Here is a 6,000-nt window from a genome sequence, read left to right as displayed (position 1 = left end):
CTAGTGGTTGTCCAATAATAGTGATTGTTGAGGACTTGACAATGCTACTGAATGTCAGGAGGTTATATAATGACAACAAGACTACTGAAAGAGCAGATGAAGCAATTCGTCATGGATCCAGCCATCTTCTTGAGGAACACCTGCAGTATTTGAATGGGGCTGATACGATTGTCCCTCAATAACCACATCAACTTCCATTGTGTCAGGATGCTTACAGCTATTGATCCCCATGGACTTCATTTTTTACTCAGGTTGAATGCAGACTTGTTTTTAAGGGCAGTCATTCTCAACTTGAGAAAGCTGGTAGCCTTACACATCTGTACAGGATATGCAGGAAAGTGTTTGACCGTGGTGATGGTGGTGGGGGGGGGTGGGGGTGCATTTGTTCAGAAGAATTAAAGACATCTGTTCTTATGTCAATGGATCAGTGTAAATAAGGTGATAAGATTTGTTCACTTGTGCAGTACTTCTTTTTCACCCCAAATGGTGGAAGCTGTGCATATTTTATGTTGGATGTTGGATAACTGAATTTCTGGTTTATATTGAAGACTATTAACAAAACTCATACTCAATAAGAAAAGAACTTGTAATTTAATACACTGAGTGAAATATGCACGTGATAGAACAATCCTGATACATTTTCATGTATACCACAGCGAGCGGATTTGAATTTATGAAGCTCAGCTCCCTAATCTTGACTGTTCTGGAATGTGAATGTCTCATTACCCTTTCAAGCTAGGAAAATACAAGGGCTGAAACTGACATAGTAAGAAAGTTGGAAGATGTTCATATGTGAGAGAGAGAGAAAAAACATTCTTCTGTAGATTACATTCACTTCCCTAAGAGTTCAAGGGACACTGAGAGAGAGAGGGAGAGACAGGATGGAAGTTGGTGGAAAGATTACCTCATATAAATTTTTTATATGTTATTCCCTGGAGCTTGAGATCAGGGAATGTTATGAATTTAATTTGCACTTTGTGAATCTATGATGATTTTTTTAAAAAATAAACCATTTTGTAGGACAATGGTACTGGGCATGTTAGCTGAGCGAAGTTACCTCATGACCCTTTCCACATAGTTTAGACTAATCTCTCATTATGATGTACTGTTAACAGGGAAGTTTATCTAGCTAAAGGCAATTGACCATTTGGTCTGGCTTGATCACAGTTTCCCACTTTGATATTCATGTAGCGTAATTGGTCAAGCATACTCAGACCTGGCAATTAGATTCTTTTCCTCTACAAACTTTTGCCATTTCATTGCTGCTTATCTGATTAAGGACATGTGGACATAATTTTAACATCAATTTCTATATAAAGACAGCTTGCTTGTAGCAATAAGGAGAAGTAGGCAATTTGATAAGGTTCCCCATGGCAGGCTCATTCAGAAGGTCAGGAGGAATGGGATACAGAATTGGCTGGCCAACAGAAGGCAGCGAGTGGTAGTAGAAGGAAAATAGTCTGCCTGGAAGTCAGTGGTGAGTGGTGTTCCACAGGGCTCTGTCCTTGGGCCTCTACTGTTTGTAATTTTTATGAATGACTTGGATGAGGGGATTGAAGGATGGGTCAGCAAGTTTGCAGACAACACAAAGATTGGAGGTGTTGTTGACAGTATAGAGGGCTGTTGTAGGCTGCAGCAGGACATTGACAGGATGCAGAGATGGGCTGAGAGGTGGCAGATGGAGTTCAACCTGGATAAATGTGAGGTGATGCATTTTGGAAGGTCGAATTTGAAAACTGAGTACAGGATTAAGGATAGGATTCTTGGCAGTGTGGAGGAACAGAGGGATCTTGGTGTGCCACCCAAGTGGACAGGGTTGTTAAGAAAGCATATGGTGTTTTGGCTTTCATTAACAGGGGGATCGAGTTTAAGAGTCGTGAGATCTTGTTGCAGATCAATAAAACATTGGTTAGACCGCACTTGGAATACTGTGTTCAGTTCTGGTCGCCCTATTACAGGAAAAATGTGGATGCTTTGGAGAGGGTTCAGAGGAGGTTTACCAGAATGCTGCCTGGACTGGAGGGCTTATCTTATGAAGAGAAGTTGACTGAGCTTGGACTTTTTTCATTGGAAAGGAGGAGAGGGGACCTAATTGAGGTATACAAGATAATGAGAGGCATAGATAGTCGATAACCAGAGACTATTTCCCAGGGCAGAAATGACTAACACGAAGGGTCATAATTAAGCTGGTTGGAGCAAAGTATAGAAGGGATGTCAGAGGTGGGTTCTTTACAGAGTTGTGAGAGCATGGAATGTGTTGCCATCAGCAGTTGTGGAAGCAAGGTCATTAGGGACATTTAAGAGACTGCTGGACATGCATATGGTCACAGAAATTTGAGGGTACATATATTAGGATCAATGATTGGCACAACATCGTGGGCTGAAGGGCCTGTTCTGTGCTGTACTGTTCTATGTTCTAGTCTGAGAGAGCTTTTAGGGGTAAGAGTTGACACCGCTACTCTGCTAAAGGTTTTAGAACTTTAGCTCAAGCCTGGCTTGTAGGTATCTATTATAGTGCAGTACTGATGCCATTGGTAAATAAATGTAATAATTTAAACTAAACTGACTGTAAGAGTTTTATCTTCCAGACTGCCAGAGTATACAATCTCTGGAACAAACTGAGAGGCTTACAGGTTGAGTCCACTAGGGTTTGTCAGAGCTGTCTTGAATACGTACTTTAATAATTTGGCACTGTAAGCAGAATTCCAATAAAGGGTATGTGTGAAACTGGAAAAGAGGAACTTCATCTAAAGGTCAGACTCAAGACCAATGGGCCCACAAGGTAAGGTTATAGCTTGGTTCTCTCTGTCTACGTTTTTGTGTGCTGCTTCCCCGATTTCACTCTCGTACCCTGATAAACTCGATTGAGATTTGTTTAAAACAGACACTGAAAAGGTAAGAGACAACGGTAAGAATTTTGTGAAGGTAGACAATAAATAGGATAAATATGGGTGCGACCCTGGAAATAATAGAGGGCAATTGCCACTTAACAGAGATACTGAGTATGTATCCTAATTATGAGAAACAATTAAGAGGGATATCAGGTGCAGCTGCCCAGCAGAATTAAGACTAGCCTCTGGGAGGCACACATGATCTAAATCTACATCTGAAAGTTGAACAAGGGATATGGAGAAAAGGTTGTGGGAGTTAAAAAGAGAGAAGCGATATCAGTATGGAAAAATGTAGTGAAAGAAAAATGGGAAAAATCTATGCAGTCATCATGGAGAAAAAACTGTATCAAAAGGAGCATCAGTCCATTAACTGAGGAAGGATTTGAGTTAGATTGGGCAGAACTAATTCACAAATGTGAAGCACATCATTTAGAAACAGAATTGGAGTTGGCAAGAGAAAAAATATCAGAAAAAAGGAAGGCAGAAAACCACAACCTAATCTGAAACTTCAGGGGTCTCAAAGAAAAAGGAAACCAGTAAATAAAAATCAGGCTGCTGCATCCACTCAGGACCAGACAGACAACAAGAACAACTCTTTACACCCCACCTATCCCAAAGACCCCTTATTGGAGGACAATGATTCTCCTGCAAACGAGGAATTTGAATCGGGTTTGGAAGAAGAGATCTTTTATTATGCCCCCCTCCTCCTATTCACAGACCTCTTCTAGTTCCCCAACAGGGACTTCAAATCCCACCCATAGTACGACCAAAGCAAACACACACAATGAAACGAAAGCACCTGGACCCCCTTCCTATTCTACGGACAAATGTGCTAATGCCCGTAACCTTTTTTCCTCATTTGCCTCTTCTGTCCAGCATAATGAGAATTCAGATGATCGAGGTTACCAAAATCTCATTGCCACCCGCACCTGAAATCAACTAAAATTAAGACATGAAGGGAACCCTGAGAAGGCACCTTTGATTGCCACTGCCCCACCACAAATGAGTTCTGAAGACATTGATGAATCAAAGTTTAGGGACCTTTGTTAGTCCTCGCACTCGCCCTGATATGAAATAACGAAGGGGATATTTCCCAAATAGAAGCATCCCTAACCCACTTGCCCAGAATCAGAGATAAAATTCATTTGTTAATCTTTATCAACCTTGGAAGCCTCCTGAACTTTCCAGCATCATCAATAAGGCTCCAGACTATGGAAAGAATCCCAAAAGGATCATTAATTATATTAATAGGACTAGGACCATTTGCAATGCAACTGCCCAAGACTTCCTTCACCTCAAAGCACTCTTTCCCCTGAAAAATGGTGAAGTTCTTAGAGATTTTACAATGTAATAATTGTGCCCAACTCATGCTTATGCATCCAGGTGAACCTAATAAGTCAGACTGGATTATTACCTGCCTCCATCAAGCAGTGCATTGTACAATCGATGAGTAAGGTCCTCACATGTAAGCCTCGCTCAAGTGAAGGAGGTGAGGATTTCCTTGTCCACTTCAAGGTCTGCTATGGTGCTTACTCTGGTGATGCTCAGTACCCACAAGGACAATCACTCCAATTTAATGCCTTATGTATGACCATCTTTCCTGACCAGGTACAGAAAGCTATTAAAACCCATAACATTCACTGGCAAGATGCTGATGTTGAACAATTCAGCAGAAAACTGTTACTTCTGGGAACCCCAACAGTATGGCCTCAACAGTTAAGGTTAAGACCGAATTTGCCCAATCTCAGGGGCTAGACCTAAAACCAGAACTCCAAACCCAGCCAGGTTATCGACTGGAAGCCTTATACTGTCATCCAGTATGGCAAGACAATAGGTTTGGTAAGTAAAAACAAGGACTGCAGATGCTGGAAACCAGATTTTAGATTAGAGTGGGGCTGGAAAAGCACAGCAGTTCAGGCAGCAGGAAAATCGATATTTCGGGCAAAAGCCCTTCATCAGAAAGAGGGTTTGGTACCAAATGTCAACAACATCCCTATGGACTTTGGGATTCTCCTATGTACCCTACCCAACAGTCTATGATGCCCCTTACTCCCTATACATCTTCTTACTATTCCTCTGTGCCTCTCCCACCCCCTAGAGCCCCCACACGACCAGACATTTGTTTCAACTGTAATCAAACAGGACATTGGTCCAAGAACTGTCCTTTACCAAGGCAGCCCCCTGTTGATCATTGGAATGGAAGAAGCCAGCAATCTTCTGATCCCCCTCCCCAGGGACCCTAGCAGGTTGCCCCTTTTAATGCACAGAACCCTTTCTGAACATGACTCCCTGATGTAGGTCATCATCCTTCCCATGGTTACCACTAACCCTGAGGATGAACCTATGCTAACCCTTAACATTAATGGTCATGATATTGAATTCATGGTCTACACAGGAGCCACTGTTTTATCACTTCCTGCTAATCTTGTAAATGTCTTTGACTTTCAACTCTCAGATAATGTTGATGCCCTACAATGTTTTGATGGTTCCTCTAATTGTTACACATACACTGTCCCTCTGAGTGGTGGGGAAAAATTGTATCTCACTCCCTTTTTGCTTTGTTGTTAATGATAAATTACATATCCTTCCACTCACTAGGAATCTCCTCTGTCCTTTACATATCACTATTGAATGTTATGATGAAGGTATCCTAATTCAGGATCCACCTCATTTTGTTCAATGCATCAACACCGAACCAAAGCCCTCTCAATGGTGGTCTCTTGATTTGGATCCTCTGTCTTTCAATCCTACTTTACATAATGTCCCTTACCCCCATGTTATTTTAGCTTCTGACCCCTCTAAGACTGACCACAGCCTTGAATAATACTTTGATCCCTTGCTGGGCACCACTCAACACGCTTGGATGATTGGTGAGATCACTTCTTTGGCTGGTGGTGTTTTCCTCATGTCAGTTCCTCCTTATATTTGGGAAGCTGGCCCTCTCATTTTCCATCATGTCACCACTCACATGAATGCAGAACACCAAGCCGAAGAACTAGGCTTTGTCACTATGATTTTTTTGATCAAGCTGATCAAACCTCCCATAATATTCAAATGCTCGCTCAAAGTTCAATCTTACCTTATGTTCAGCCTTATTCAATTCATGTCA

Source organism: Hemiscyllium ocellatum, chromosome 10 (assembly GCF_020745735.1).
Source record: "Hemiscyllium ocellatum isolate sHemOce1 chromosome 10, sHemOce1.pat.X.cur, whole genome shotgun sequence".
Taxonomy (NCBI): Eukaryota; Metazoa; Chordata; class Chondrichthyes; order Orectolobiformes; family Hemiscylliidae; genus Hemiscyllium; species Hemiscyllium ocellatum.
The sequence above is the reverse complement of the archived record's forward strand: the minus strand, read 5'-3'. Positions refer to the sequence as shown.